This window comes from Podarcis vaucheri (genome assembly GCF_965113315.1).
Source record: "Podarcis vaucheri genome assembly, chromosome: 12".
Taxonomy (NCBI): domain Eukaryota; kingdom Metazoa; phylum Chordata; class Lepidosauria; order Squamata; family Lacertidae; genus Podarcis; species Podarcis vaucheri.
The window spans coordinates 35,352,308-35,369,288 of record NC_138750.1 but is presented as its reverse complement, the minus strand read 5'-3'; the positions used below and the strand labels follow the sequence as shown (position 1 = coordinate 35,369,288).

The following is a 16,981-nucleotide window of genomic DNA, read 5'->3' as shown; positions in this document are numbered from 1 at the left end:
TATATATCCTTTGAGACCGGCCCATGGTCCAACCTTCAGGAATATTTTGAAAACAATGAAGTTCAGAGCTCATCTGCATTTTGAAAGTCTCATCTTTCAACAGGGAAACGTTCAAGCACCATGTGCCGGAGGATTTAACCACATTAGGCATCTGCATCACAAGAGAAACCAGAGCACATGATCTGAAATAGCAGTTGTATTACTATGATATGCAGCAACATATTGAGATAAGGAAGAGGCGGCAAGAAAAAAAGTCTAACCAAAAGCAATTTTGATAATAATAATAATGACCAGCTGGAATGGAGACAGCTCTGTCTGTTGACCCAGCTACACATTATTTTATTGGACACATCAGTGCCTCAAATAAAATATTGTGTATTTAGGCCAACAGACAGAGCTGTCTCCATTCCAGCTGGTCATTATACAAACAATTATGTAAGCCTAATATTTGCTTACATTTATTTGCCTACGTTTACTTCTTGTCCCTCTGCCACCTCCTTTTAATTTTGTGTTGTGCCTAGTAGGTTGTAAGCTTGCAGGCCCCAAATTTTAGGTCTTTTTAATATGAAATTATTAGTAGTATTAGTATTTCTTTTCTTTTCACCTTTAAGTGAAATAGGCACATTTCTGCACCCACAACCAAGTGTATAAAAAATATTCTGTATAAAGAATACAGTAGGTATTGTAGGTATTGTCAGGGGCTTGTTGTATTCTTATTGTTTGAAGTGTTGGCCATCCACAGCATGTCACAAACAGCTTTTGATTTTCCCACCCTGTTTTTAAAAAAGCAATTTTCACTGTGACAGGTGGGGCTATTCTTGAAACATAAGTCCAAAAGTCCTCCCAAGGGCACTGAACTAGTAATGCCTATAAGTCTATACCAATATTATACAAATCCAAGGAATATAGATTCCTCCATGACTACTGTAGCCTTCTTAGACTTTACCGACTGGTGGGGTCTGTGTTGCTCCCGGGAGGGAGAAAGGAAGTCAAATGACACCAAGGTTGATTCAGAGAGAGTTTATTCTGCTCTCTGGATAGCAGAAGGCACTTGCGTGGTCAGTTCACAGCAAGTCCAATGAGAGATTCCATGCAATATATATATCCTCCAGGCACCCTCTCCCCCTTCTCCAGGAATCCAGCCACGTAAGCTTATACACGTAAGTTGACATCACAGATGTTCCTGCTCCTGTACTCTTAACCATAAAAGGGTGTTCCTGTACTCTTGACCATAAAAGGGTTTCCTGTTCCTGTATTCCTTGTCTTGGGGTAAGAAGGTCACTGTCAGGGGTACAGGGACAGAGGCACAGGGAAGGCAGGAAATGGAGAGCGATGGAGAGGAATCCCAGGATAGCAAGGAAGAGGATAGCAATGACGCAGGGGATTCCATGAGTCTCTCCAGCGAATCAGAGGATTCCCAGAAGGGGGCGCCTGTGGTAAGAGCAAGGGGAGCCCCAGGGTGAAAGTGTCAGGAGCGGGGGGCCAGCAGGGGACCCCAAAGCGGCAGCTGGGAATCAGGGCCAGCCTCCCCACCAGAGCGCAGCGAGGGAGGGGGAGGTTCCAGTGTGTCAGAGGGAGCAGCTCCGGCGACAGAGAAAGGGGAGGGATCAGAGCAAGCCTTTCTCCCGGAAGGGGGGGAAGGCAGTGAGGGGAGTAGCATAACTGTCAAAAGGAAGGTCAGAGGTTGGGCGCGCGCGCCAAGTTCAAATGAGGAGGCGCGCGGAAGAAAAGGGAGCCCGGAGGAGGAGGAGCCAGGACCCAAAGCCCGCAGGAGGGGGCAGGAGCAGTCTGGAGACTCCGCTTCAGGAGAAAGCAGGAGGGGAGGAACCCCGGCGGGCAGAAAGACCCTGCGTAAAAGGAAAGAGAGAAAAAGGTGGAGCAGCGTTAGCTTATTAAACTGGTGTAGGGGAGGGACCGATTCAGAGGGGACTTCTAATGTCTAGGGGAAAGAGACGCAGCGCTGCACGCCTCGGTTGTGGAACCAATAATGAACTGCAATAAACATCCTTGTATATAAGAAGAGCTTGGCGTTGGTCTTTTGTGAGCTGAGACCTGAGGCAGCCCTGACAGTCACCAACTCTAAGAGTACTCCTGGCGCCGTTCCCGGGGGGCTGACAAGGTCTGTGCGTCATTGTGGTCAGGATGTAAGATAAGACCCAGATGTGTCATCCCTGCTCCACTTTGGAACTGACAAGGCCATTCATTAGGCATCACAGACTGATAAAGGAGAGAGCTTTGTTTATACAGCTGTGTTCTTGTTATACATTTGCTCAAGAGCTCAAGTTAATGGTTTTTAGCTAATGCACCCTTGGAGAAAGAAAAATGGGATTTTGGGGCCCGTTTCAGACTGACTGCACATTCAGATTTTAGATTTGGGAAACCCATTCCTTCACCACCAGGCAGAAGTGACCAGGGAATGCTCTGTCATCATTAGGACATTCCGTACTTTATATTGCCACAAGTTCAGAATGACATGCAAAAGATCTGTTTATTGCACATTCTTTTTTCTTTTTAAAATATATTTCTATTAAAGATTTCTTAGTTTACAAAAATATGTGCATTGTCCTTTTTTCAAGCTGTGTTTTCTACAGATCAACTTCATTTCTTTTTAATTTCTTGTGAGACATGAGATTAGAATTTCTGAGGGCATATTTGCTTGTGGCTCAGGTCAGCTTGACCTGATTTGCTAGGATGCATCTTTACACACACTTGATAAATCCACCTACAGCAACACTGATAGTAAATTGAATACAGTGCAATTAACTAAGGTAAAATAATCTGTAAGATAGCTCTGGTAGGATATTTAAGTTTTTCATCCATTACAATTGTTAGTGACACCCCCAACCCCACCCAGTCTTTCCAGAGGACAGAATATGAAACCAGCAATGTTTCAAAGAATACCTAGTCTTTCCTTTTATTATAGAAAACTAAAGATAGGATCCTGACTTAAGAGTGCAATCCTAAATATGTCTACTTAAATGTAAATCCCGCTGAGATCAATGGGTTTTACTCCTAGGCAAATAGGATTAGGACTGCAGCTTAGTCACACTGAAATCAATGGGATGTATTTGCTGTTGTTGTTTAGTCGTTTAGTCGTCTCCGACTCTTTGTGAACCCATGGACCAGAGCACGCCAGGCACTCCTGTCTTCCACTGCCTCCCGCAGTTTGGTCAAACTCATGCTGGTAGCTTCGAGAACACTGACCAACCATCTCATCCTCTGCCGTCCCCTTCTCCTTGTGCCCTCCATCTTTCCCAGCATCAGGGTCTTTTCCAGGGAGTCTTCTCTTCTCATGAGGTGGCCAAAGTATTGGAGCCTCAGCTTCAGGATCCATCCTTCCAGTGAGCACTCAGGGCTGATTTCCTTAAGAATGGAGAGGTATGATCTTCTTGCAGTCCATGGGACTCTCAAGAGTCTCCTCCAACACCAGTGGGACATATTAATCATGATTAATTGAAATTCTACTGATTTTGATGTTACTAAAGAATAACTTTGTCTGGATCCAATTCAAAGACTTGCAAATTCTGGGATGATTTTTCTGGCACCCCATTTGGATATATGGTCTCTCTCGGTAAAAGTAATCTGGTTGGCCAAAATTATTGCACATGTCAGCATATCTATCTAAATCTGAAGGCATAGGAGCCCAGAATCTTGCTGCAGGTCTGGGGTTGGACTTGGGTCCTTTGAGCACTGATGGGACTTGGGTCCTTTGAGCACTGATGGGAAGTTTTCCTTCTGCACATGAGTCTGGCAAACCACTCTGAGCTGAAAACATTCCTTCCTAGAATGTTCAGTTCACATTGAGTTCATGAAACATCGTACCCTGACCTGTTCTTAAAGCATGGTTGTCCACATCTACGGAATACAATAGTTATGCCCTGTTAAGTCTTGCTATATCAATCACTAGTTATAGTTTAAGTCTTGCTATATCAATCACTAGTAATTGTTTAATATGAGGTCTTCATGCCTGTCCAATTCTATGTTCCCTTTCCCAACCTTTAATCTATTGATGATTAATGCCTATATACAACCCTTGCATTGTACTTCTGTTAACCAATCAGCAACAAGCACATATGTGGCAATGCTGTAATATTCAATAAAAGGGACTCCCCGACACATGCTCGGGAGATGCCTCCCAGGTGACACTTGCCATTCGTCTGTCGTTTATTTCAACCCAACAGAGCACAAACAGGAACACCATTGCTCTGCCCCACCAATCCCAAAGGGCACCAACCATCACTGCCTCCTCTGGGTTTGAGTGCTAACTCCACTCTGCCAAAACCTTGGTGTGAAGCCTGTGACACAGGCCCTGTTGCAATGGTTGATTTATTTATGGTTTATTCTTTCCTATTACTGAGTTTTATTTTAAATGTCTCATATTTTATTTACCGTTTCTTTCCCTTCTCTTTCCCCAAGATTCCAGAGCATCAATATTTGAAAAAGTGTCTTCACATGTTTAATTTGTTGCCTTTAAAAAGTGAGCAGGCAAAATCTTAATAGCAGAAATAAACATCAACAGGTTTCTGTGGGTGCGTTTTGATTTCAAACCCGTCTTTCTTCGAAGTAATGTTCCCAGGGTGGATTACAGTATAAAATAGGGTTCCCATATGTCCCGGAAAACTAGGACATGTCCTCTTTTGGCGGACCAACATGTCAATCTGGGCAGATTTTTTCATTTTAAAGGAATTGTCTGGGTTTGGGGGGATTTTGGGGGCTTGGGCTGCTTTCCACACCACGGCCACAGCCAGCGCTCTTTTTTGCTCTTCAAGATATAGCAACCCTAGTATAAAATCCAACAACAATAAAATCATATTTTTAATGCTGGCAGGCCCATGTAGCTGTTTATAATTTTCTTGAGTAGCCAGCCATTTTGATTATAGTTTTGTATTGCTTTTAATGTCTTTTAGATCACTGTACACCACCCTGACATTTTGTGTGAGGGCATAATATATATTATTTTATAAGCACTTAATAAATATAACAGGCGAATTAAAAATAAAAACTGAAGGAGGCCGATGACGAAACAGAGGAGGTAGACAATGAATTAATTCAATTCAATTTCTCCTGTCTTCCTACGAGGGCTGCTAGGGATAGGTGTCAGCAGTGGCAAAGGAAGGCAACTTGCTCTTTCAAGATTTCGCGGTCTGGATTTCCTTTGGAAATTCAGTCCCATGTGGAGCGGCCATTACATCTAAGAAAATCTCTTTAGGACCACAGCCATGGTTTAAGGTTAAAAAACAACTACACTTTTTAAACCGTCATTGAGATAACTGGACTTCTGTCTAGACTTCATTCCATTAGCTTTAATGGAGGAAACAAAACCATTCTTTGATTGTGGGCTATAAATTAAGTCACTTTATTGAAGCAGTATTCTGACCCCCTCAATTTTTCTTTATTTACAGGAAACCAGTATTCACAAGTACCTATTTCAATTCATAGCCGTTATCGCACTCCTTCCACAAATCAAGACTCCATCTGTACATGGTCCAAGGTTTTTTTTTAATCAACTTGAGTCATTTTCTGGTGGGCCAGAAGTTATTTACTTTGTCAACACTGTAATGAAATTATGTAAACTAATTAGCTTCACAGCTCACCAAATGGCAAAACGAGTATCTCTCATTTTGACTATGAGTATCTCATATGCTACCATTCGCTTGTCATTTTGTTTTTGAATTGTCTGGAATTGCTAGGTAATACTGAGGGGAAACAGTTCCTCTTCATTCACCCAAATAAGATATTTGCGTCACTTTATTTGGATTCTAAACTCATTTGATGCATTAGATAAAAGTTTGCATATGACAGACTATACCTTCTTACAGGAAGGGGGCCATTCCTACTATTAGGCAGAGTGAGCTGGCTGCCTCAGGCTGATAATATTGAGTGCCATTAAAGAACAGCAATTTGTTTAGTTAGCTAGTTTTATTGCTGTAGTTTTACTCTCAGTGAGTAGCACTTATGGGATTTTCTGTCTTGGATGCCATCATAACTTGACCCATCTTGAGGGAGACGGGCACCATTTGCAATTCTGCTTCAGGCAACAAAATGCCTTGGGTTGGCCCTGCTATTGTATAGAAGTATCCAGATGCCCATTAAAGGCAGCTCAGCTGAAGTTCACTCATTTTGAATTTTCATGACTCAATAGGAACTGCTGAGTAATAAAGACCATCAACTGTTCCAAGGACTCTGATGGAGGAAAGAACATAAAGTATAAGGTTACATCTTCCACATAACCTCTTGTTCTATTTCATTTTTTTCTACTTTACTTTGATTTGTCCCTTGGCTCTTCTTTCAGACTATACTGTACAGTACTTATATTTTGTGTGTAAGGCTAGGAAACACAACTAGCATTGCAGCAGGCTAAATATCTAAATGGAGATATAACAGAGACTCTCAACTGATTAAAGACCTTTCGATAGATTAAATAATGACCTTTTAACTAGTAAACAACACTATTGTAATACAAGTCCCCTTTATGAGATAACTTAGACTTTAATAAACCAAAACTACCACCCATTCTTAGCGGAAAATGCCACACTTGTTATGCTCTTTCACATTTGCATTCTTCAATACAGCAACATGCCAGAACAAGAATAGCTTCCAAGTGTTTATAAGTGCCTTTAACAATCAACACAGCCAATTAAAAGTGACTTCCACCAGCTAATCAACTGAAGATGACAAGACAGAGCAATTAAAGTATTCATTCCTCATAAATACCCAATACACATTTTTACTACAAGCTGGTCCTGTTTCAGATGTACAGTGGTACCTCGGGTTAAGAACTTAATTCATTTTGGAGGTCTGTTCTTAACCTGAAACTGTTCTTAAGCTGAGGTACCACTTTAGCTAATGGGGCTTCCCGCTGCTGTCGCTCCACCGCCGCATGATTTCTGTTCTCATTCTGAAGCAAAATTCTTAACCCAAGGTATTATTTCTGGGTTAGTGGAGTCTGTAACCTGAAGTGTCTGTAACCTGAAGCATCTGTAACCCAAGGTACCACTGTATTTCTGGGTTAGTGGAGTCTGTAACCTGAAGTGTCTGTAACCTGAAGCGTCTGTAACCCAAGGTACCACTGTACATCCAACTCACAGGATCTGTACTGTGATGGGTGCCCCTCCCTGGCAACCATCTGCCTTGTAAAATAGGTTTGTTAGAGAAATATTGTCATATCACATGAAAGATCACATGGTGTCCCCCCCGAAGGACTTTTGGTCATGCTGCAATTCAGTGAAATTCAGAAATGCTCATAAGTTCATAAGTGCATTTGCTGAACTCCAGTACTTCCTTACAAACATGGATGTTCCAAGGTGCAGAGAGTCTTTATGATATGTGGTTCATTCACACAAATATACAAGTTGAACCTACAATGGAGGGGCTCACAACAAACAGCAACCAGGCATGGCTCTGTCTCTTAGCTGCCCAGCCTGCTTCTAGCTTCTGTTGTTGTTGCTGTTGTTTAGTCATTTAGTCGTGTCCAACGCTTCGTGACCCCATGGACCAGGCACTCCTGTCTTCCACTGCCTCCTGCAGTTTGGTCAAACTCATGCTGGTAGCTTTGAGAACACTGTCCAACCATCTCGTCCTCTGTCGTCCCCTTCTCCTTGTGCCCTCCATCTTTCCCAACATCAGGGTCTTTTCCAGGGAGTCTTCTCTTCTCACGAGGTGGCCAAAGTATTGGAGCCTCAGCTTCTGGTTCTGTCTTTCCAGTGAGCACTCAGGGCTGATTGCCTTAAGAATGGATAGGTTTGATCTTCTCAAGAGTCTCCTCCAGCACCATAATTCAAAAGCATCAATTCTTCGGCGATCAGCCTTCTTTATGGTCCAGCTCTCACTTCCATACACATCTCACTTCTAGCTTCTACTTCACACAAACCTCCTCTGCTCTGACATTTGTCTCTCTATCTTACAGACAGTTGAGGGAGGCCCCACTAGCCCCACCCATTTTCTCTCTTTCACAGAGCCACTTCCTTTGTTACCTTAATGATTCACATTTAGGCTATAACCAGGAAACCTGCCTGGCTATTCCAGCACTCGAATCCTTGCTGGATCCAGAAATTAAAAAGGACTCAGGCATACGGCATACCCCCGCCCCAAACTAACAACAATTTATAGACCAAGAGAAGAGAAGATGAGATAAAAATTCTTGGGGAGATTCACTGCTTCATCTTCCTTCTTCACACAGAACATTGGAGGGTGGGAATTGAAAAGCTGTCTTCGCTAATTCCAGAGTTTAATTTCTGATTGCAGTCAATAATATATGTGTATTGTTCACCATCTGTACCAAAATCAATCAATTCAGCATGGAGGCGACATGCTGATGAAATGTCATGCTGCATTCATCCCAACCTTCTCATCAGAAACTCAGGATTGTATGGAGTGAAGTCTTTTCAAATCCGCTCACATAAAGCCTGCAATTATTTTATTACTCAATGTACGTACACGAAGATAAGTAATGATTATTCAGAGCACTCTTATGGACGAGAAAGTCAGTTAATGATCAGAGGCAGCTCATTTTGCCATTTTATGGAGAAGTAACATGAAATTATTTGTCTCTTCTGAACAATCTCTGTTCTCTGCTGTGATCTGATAATAGCAAGTTTCACTTGCCTCTCTGGTGAAAGACAAAAATGTATTAAAAACAGTGTTGGAGTTATTGTTTTACTGGTTAATCACCAGTTTTGCTAAGTTTAGACTTGAGTCATAATTTCTTGCCTGGAGAAGCTGAAACCATCTGCATGGATGATTCAGAGATGCTCCTCTGGAAGAAAGCATTGTATGCAAGGCGGGCCATAGAGGGGCAAAAGATCTCTTCTCAGGAGTATCAGCACTGAGAGATGGCTGGAGAGGTGAGACATTCTCCATCCTGTGTAGGCATGCTGGCAAATGGATGGCGGAGGGATCTGATTCCGTTCACGTTAATTGTGAACTTAACTAATTTGCTCTTTCCAAAACAATATTCGAACCCGAAACACAGTCCTCCTTTGCAAAGTGGAACTTCTCTGAATTTTGCAATGAAGTTCTCCAGCAAAGTAATGTGTTCAGAAACGCACATTATTGGGTGAAGTGGGCATATAAACACACATATTATTGGAGTGCATTATATTGGGGGTGGGAGTTTCAAAAAATGTGTATGCATACAAACATGGGCATATTAGGAGAAATTAATATTAAACGTGGATGAATTTTCACAAGGATTTATTATTATTATTTTAAAAATGCAAATAGATGTGCCAATCTGGCAAAATGAATTTAAGATGGGAAAAATTAAAAAATTGAACTTGATGTAGTTACCCATCCTCATGCTGGAGACATGTGCATACACTATAGTCTAGTAGATTCACCGGCCCATACAATTAGGATTTATTTATTTGTGTCCATTCAACAGAGTCCTGTAGGTCAGGCATAGGCAAACTCCAGCCCTCCAGATGTTTGGGACTACAATTGCCATCACCCCTGACCACTGGTCCTGTTAGCTAGGGGTGATGGGAATTGTAGTCCCAAACATCTGGAGGGCCAGAGATTGCCTATGCCTGCTCTAGGTAGTTCATAAAACATAATAAAGCTGCTCTCAAAAATGGAATTCTATTAATGCATTAAAACACACACGCATGCTATTAGGGGATGATTAGCTGCTTGTGCTTAAAATGGTGCCCCTTCAGAGTTTGTGCTGCCCCACAAACCTCTGTGTGTGACAGAGCTCCTCAGACATGTCTGCTCTAGTCACTGTTAGAGTCCGACAGTGGCTGTTTGCGGAAACGCCTCCAACAAAGAAGTTCCTTAACGGAAACACGTCTCCTGGACTCACGACGTGACAGCTTCCGACGAAGCATGGGTCTCCCTGCAATTGCTTCTGACACCTCCCCACTATTTTCACTGGACGTGTCTCTCACCCCTTTCTCCCCCCTGCTTCCTGCCTGCGCTGCTGCATCTCTCTCAGTATCCCTGAGATCCTCCTCCAGAGACCCCGCGCTCCCCCTGCTGGTCCCTGCTTTGGCTGTTGAGTCTCTCCCAGTCTCTGGGAGCCCTATCACCTCCTTTCCCTCTGAGGTCAGTTCCCTGACACATGCAAACATCAACATAAATACAAATATTACATGATACTACACTAGGTCCAAAGGATATTCTCCCATGCACTTTCTCATTCCCATTCCTATTTCCCACTTTGTATGTCCCCTTTGGCCTTTCATTTCATTTACTCAAGCAGTAAATTCATCACTATTCTTCACCACTGGCCCGCATAGTAAAATACTATATAGCAGAACCTCCGCTTTCAGAATCCAGGGTATTTGAAATTATACTTGTCTAGATTTGCTTACCATCAAATCAGATGTGGCTGAACCTATGCCGATGAAATGAGAGGGACTGCATCCTTAGGAGAAAATAGGGATGAATGGATCAGTTTCTTTCCAGTCCATGCCCCATTCACTCACACAGATTTGTTCTGCCCCATTTCTCCATTGAGCTGCATTTAAAAATAAGTAAATGAAAATTTGCATTTAAATACAGTTTTAAATACGTACAGTTGAATGTGTTTTTGCTCAAAATATCCATGTTTAAATGCATTTTAATTGGTGTTGGTGGGAGTTTGAGCCAAGAACTGCATCAGAAAATTCATAAAATTAAGCAATTCTAAAATACATTCATCTGCAAGTAATGTACATAATAGTGGAATTCACAAAAATTGAATGCCTCAAGCAACCTCTATTAGCTTCTATTCAGCAAGGTCAGAACAAAAGTGTGTGTTTGGGGTGGGGACTATACAAATATTAATGCTCAGGGAGTTCCTCTTTGATGCTGGAGAATAGGCCTTCATTTTCTTTGTGACTCTTGGGCATATTGTTATTAGGCAGGCTGCATGATTCAGTTGCCAGCAGCAATCTGAGAGCAGAGAGTTATTTGTGCCTTTTGCTGCTGCTCAAGTTGAAATAAAGGTAGATTACAGTGGTACCTCGAGTTACAAACACCTCAGGTTACAAACACTTTGGGTTACAGACTCCACTAACCTGGAAGTAGTACCTCGGGTTAATAATAATAATAATAAATTTTATTTATATCCTGGCCTCCCCAGCCGAAGCTGGGCTCAGGGCGGCTAACAACAATCAAATAATCAAATAATCCAACATTCTAAAAACATTTCATTATAAAAATTAATTAAAATCAAATTAATGGCAACTGTTAAGCAAAATTCTGTGCAGGTTGCCTGTTATGTAGTGTAGTTCACCCTGGGCCAACAGGGGGATATTGTATATAGTTTTCACTCAGGTCTGTAGATAGTTTTCACTCAGGTCCGCGTCCGTTATTTTAGGCGGGAACTCTGAGCTGTTATGGTTACAATGTTGACAGCCGGCTGACTATAAATACAGGCCGGCTGAGCTGTTCGCAGTCAGTTTATTTCCAGCTTACCAGAATAAAAGAGCTACTTGAAGAAATCGCTGTGCCGGCTGCTATGTCAACTCACAACTTAATACTGGCGACGAGGATGGGATGGATGGACATCAGAGCACAGCCAGATGCGGCCAGCCTCTGAACTGAGCTGAATCACAGAGCGAAATCACTGAGCGAAATCACTGGGCAGAACCAATTCAGAGCTGACTGTTCTGGCTGGAGCACTGTGTTCCATCCATCGCCTTTCACGCCGGCATCGGAATCATGGCTTCACTTGTGCCTCTACCGCCGTTTGCGCCAGCATCTGAATCATGGGACTCCTACCTTGCTCGGTTCGACTGCTACCTCCAAGCCAACGAGCTGACAGCAGTATCAAAGGATCGGAAGCGGGGCCTATTCCTCAGCCTCTGTGGGCCTGAGGTGTTTGAGACGGCCCGAGCATTGGTTGCGCCTGAAGCAGTCCAGGAAACACCATGGGACACGATCCAAGAGAAGCTTCGCAGCCACTACGCACCAAAGCCGTCCAAGATTGCTGCCCGCCATGCGTTCTACCACCGGAACCAGGCAGAGGGGGAGTCAATCAACAACTACACCACCGCCCTGCGACAGGCTGCAATGCACTGTGAGTTCCGAGACTTAGACGATGCCCTGATGGATCAAATCGTCTGCGGGGTCCGGGACATCCATCTGCAACGGCGTCTCCTAGCCAAGCCAGACCTCACGCTACAGAAAGCCATTGAGGAGGCTGTGGCCTCAGAAGCTGCTGAACGCTCCGCTCAGGAGATCCGCAAGTCCAGCACCCCGCGTCTTGCTAGGGAGCCAGTTCCGGTGCATCATGAAGAGGCCAGCAGTGATGAGGCATCTTCCAGTGAAGACGATGATGTGCACCAGACAAAGCGGGAGCGCAGGAAGTTCCAACAGAACTCCAAGGGCCAACCGGAATGTGCTGGCTGCGGAGGCAACCATTCCCGTGCCAAGTGTCGATTCAGAGACGCCATCTGTAGGAAGTGTTCCAGAAGGGGCCACATCGCTAAGGTCTGCCGATCGGCTCCGTCTGACACCCCCCCTTCATCGACTCACAAGTCCAAGTCTTCATGCCAGTCTGCCAAGGAAAGTTGTTTCGCTCTCACCAACTGCCGCTGCCCGTCTGGAACTACGATTGGCCAAACCGACTCGTCGACGCGACGCAAGCTGAACGTCACGGTGCTCATTGAAGGAGCTCCATGTGACATGGAGATCGACACCGGGTCTGCCCTGTCCATCGTGTCATGGAGCACCCTCAAAAGACTGATACCCAGAGTGTCCAAAAGGCAACTCGACTCTCACCGCGTACACCTGAGAGACTACCAGGGAAACGACATTCCCGTGGTAGGCGTTGGCCGGTTCCGGATCGCCTTCAAGGACTTTTCGGGCCTGCTCCGGTTGGTGGTGGTCGAAGGTCAGCGGCCAAGCCTCCTAGGGCTAGACTGGTTTGATGCCCTCAGCCTGGAAATCACCGGCATCAACTGCATCTCTAACACAGAGACTGAGGGTCTGGTCAAAGACTTTGCCGAGGTTTTTGACGGCACCTTGGGGCAATATACAGGTACGCCCATCTCCTTTAGCCTTGATCCACAAGTCGCCCCCATCAAGCTAAAACCACGCCGGGTTCCCTTTGCTCTCAAGGCTAAGGTGGACGAACAACTGGACAAACTGATCGCCCAAGGAGTTTTGGAGCCGGTTGACCACGCAAAGTGGGAAACCCCCATCGTCACGCCTGTCAAGCCAGATGGGTCGGTGAGAATCTGCGCTGACTACAAGTGCACGATTAACAAGGCACTTCAGCAGCACGCTTATCCGGTTCCTGTTGTCCACCACCTGCTGCATTCCCTGGGTGAGGGTAAGATCTTCGCTAAGCTGGACCTTGCCCAAGCCTATCAACAACTGCCTGTCGATGATGCTACTGCTGAGGCCCAGACGATCGTCACCCACCGGGGGGCATTCCGTTGCCGCCGGTTGCAGTTCGGGGTGAGTGTGGCTCCTGGCATCTTCCAAAGCCTTATGGAGCGTCTCCTGCAAGGGCTTCCGGGCGTGGTACCATATTTTGATGACGTCTTGGTGTCTGCAGACTCACACCAGCAGCTGTTCGAGCGCCTCCGTGCCGTGCTGACCAGGTTCCAGGAGGCCGGGCTCAAGGTAAAGAGGGAGAAGTGCCAGATTGCCGTTTCACAGGTAGAGTTCCTGGGCTATCTTATCGATGCCTCCGGCCTTCATCCAACCACATCCAAGATCCGCGCTATCCAGCAGGCCCCCACCCCAAAAAACAAAACGGAGTTGCAGGCATTCCTGGGGCTGCTGAACTTTTATAACATGTTCCTGCCCCACAAAGCCACAGTGGCTGAGCCTCTTCACCGACTCCTTAGCACTAAGACGCCTTGGGCCTGGGGTCATCGGGAGACGGCGGCCTTCAACGCGGTCAAGGCTCTCCTTTCTTCAGACAGTGTGCTGGTACAGTACAGTGAATCCAGGCCGCTGGTCCTTGCCTGCGACGCCTCACCTTTTGGCATCGGTGCTGTCCTTAGTCACCGTTTTCCAGATGGAAGAGAAGCACCGCTCGCCTACTTTTCCAGGACACTATCTCCGACGGAACGGAATTACAGCCAGCTCGACAAGGAGGCATTGGCACTTGTGGCTGGAGTGAAGAGGTTCCATGAATACCTCTATGGCAGGACTTTTGACCTCATCACTGACCACAAGCCACTCCTGGGCCTCCTCGCCGGTGATCGACCAACTCCACCGGTCCTCTCACCACGCAAGCTGCGATGGACTGTTTTCCTGGCTGCCTACCACTACCAGCTCATCCATCGCCCGGGGAAATCGATGGGCCATGCCGACGCCCTCAGCCGTTGCCCTCTTCCAGCATTTGTGGAAGACCCGGCTCCAGCTTCATCGCTCCTTCTGATTGAGGATCTTCCGACAGCGCCTGTATCGGCTGCCACTGTGGCCTCCGCGTCTGCCCAGGATCGCACCATCAGCCGGGTGCTCAACTGGGTGTGGAGGGGGTGGCCACAAGGGCCTTTTGCATCGGAGTTACAGCCCTTCGCAACCAGACAACATGAACTCTCAGCTCATCGCGGCTGTCTGCTGTGGGGAGACCGCGTCGTGATTCCCCAGGGACTCCGTCAGCGCGTCCTGGAGGCTCTGCACGTTGGCCACCCGGGAATTGTCAAAATGAAGGCGTTGGCTCGGTGTTACGTCTGGTGGCCTAATATGGACGATGCCATCACTGCCTGGGTGTCCGCCTGCCAAGCGTGCCAAGAGTCGAGGCCTGCACCACCGGCAGCTAAGGGACACACCTGGGAGACGCCAAAGACACCCTGGTCGAGGGTGCACATCGATCTGGCTGGCCCCTTTCACGGCCGGACCTTTATGGTAGTGGTGGACGCCTATTCCAAATGGCTGGAGGTCGCCCTGATGCCCTCCACCACTACCGAAGCTGTCATCCGGGTGCTGCGAGGCCTGTTTGCAACGCATGGGTGTCCGGATGTCCTGGTCTCTGACAACGGACCGCAGTTCACGTCAGGCACGTTTGAGCGGTATCTTTTGGGACTGGGCATCCGCCATGCCCTAACGGCACCTTTTCATCCATCCAGCAACGGGCAAGCAGAAAGAATGGTGCGCTCGACAAAAGAGGCACTGGCGCGCCTGGACCGGGGAGACTGGCATGAGCGGGTCGCCGAATACTTGTTCATGCAACACATCACCCCTCATGCGGCCACAGGGAGGAGCCCTGCTGAACTGCTTATGGGCCGCCGCCTCAGGTCACCGCTCGACCGGCTACACCCAGACTTTGCCGTGGCTGAACCCCCAGGCTGTGCCAACGCACCACGGTCATTTGTCCCAGGAAACCAGGTCTTTGCCCGGAACTATGTGGGGGACATTCCTTGGGTGCCAGCCACAGTAGTGGGAGTCACTGGACCTCGCTCATACCAGGTGGCACTCGAAGACGGACGCTTGTGGCGACGGCACATAGACCAGCTTAGGCGCAGGGTTGGGGACGTGGACACTACCGAGGTGCCCCCAACTGCGCTTGCGGCTCCAGAAGAGACACGTACAGATGGCGAGGCCCCACCTACACCTCCCTCGCAAACTGCCAGCGTGGAGCCGAACCAAGCCATTTCAGAACAGACTCAGACCACTCCACTTGCGGAGGCTCCACCCACAGCAGCGGATCCAGGGGAGTTGGTTCCAACGCCACCTAGGGTCGCACCACAGCCTCAGCGAGAACTGTGTGGCCCTCCGGACTTGGCTACCAGTCCCCGGCGGTCTGGCAGAGTTTCCAAGCGCCCAACTTATTTAAAGGACTATGTTGTTGGACAGGTATCACCGTTGGTCTAAGTAGGGGATATGTAACCGATATGCTTTTGTGCCTAATTGAACCATTACGCGTCGTGCTGTATATAAGGAAACCATTACGATTGTAACTAACGCCTTATCTCGGTGGGGAGGGGTGTTATGTAGTGTAGTTCACCCTGGGCCAACAGGGGGATATTGTATATAGTTTTCACTCAGGTCTGTAGATAGTTTTCACTCAGGTCCGCGTCCGTTATTTTAGGCGGGAACTCTGAGCTGTTATGGTTACAATGTTGACAGCCGGCTGACTATAAATACAGGCCGGCTGAGCTGTTCGCAGTCAGTTTATTTCCAGCTTACCAGAATAAAAGAGCTACTTGAAGAAATCGCTGTGCCGGCTGCTATGTCAACTCACAACTTAATATTGCCAGAGAAGGGAGTCAGGCTGTGCCCTGGCCAAAGGCCTGGTGGATCAGCTCTGTCTTGCAGGCCCTGCGGAAAGATGTCAAGTCCCGCAGGGCCCTAGTCTCTTGTGACAGAGCATTCCACCAGATCGGAGCCACAGCCAAGAAAGCCCTGGCTCTAGTTGAGGCCAGCCTAACCTCTCTGTGGCCTGGGACCTTCAGGATGTTTTTATTTGCAGACCGTAGGTTCCTCTGTGGGGCATACCAGAGCATAAGAACTTTACCTCAGGATGAGAACAGAAATCGTGTGCCGGCGGCACAGTGGCAGTGGGAGGCCCCATTAGCTAAAGTGGTACCTCAAGTTAAGAACAGTTTCAGGTTAAGAACGGACCTCCGGAACGAATTAAGTACGTAACCAGAGGTACCACTGTACTAGGTGTGATGCCCCAGGAGAGACTTTACCAAAAGGGCTGTATATATATATGAGTGTGAAAGTAAACACACACACACACACACATATCCTCTAACAGGAGAGTGATCTGCAGATTAAAGTTGCACCTGCTGGGCATTCCTACAATGAACCCCTCTCTCCTTGCGTAGCACACGCACATTCACAATTCATGCCCCAGTTTAATATTTCAGTGCTCCTGCCATTTAAAGTAGCTTCTGGCTGTGTTCTTAAATGCAAGGCTCATCCTGGAGTGAAGCAAAATGCATAGATATTGGGAATGATGGTTGTTATTTATTATATTTATATAGCATCTCAGTCTACTTATCACTTATCACAGCGTAAGGGGGGGGGGGATAAATCCCTGCCCTGAGCTGATTTCAGCCTATATTTAGCCTCTCTCTCTCTCTGTGTG

General features: G+C 46.6%; 1 long non-coding RNA gene across 1 annotated transcript; it reads left to right on the top strand.

Moving 5' to 3' along the window:
- The first annotated feature begins 1,018 nt into the window (after positions 1–1,018).
- Positions 1,019–2,552, top strand: LOC309515397. The gene is made up of 2 exons (XR_014212458.1): positions 1,019–1,269; positions 2,062–2,552. It is a non-coding gene; the product is annotated as an uncharacterized lncRNA (long non-coding RNA).
- Positions 2,553–16,981: the final 14,429 nt, after the last annotated feature.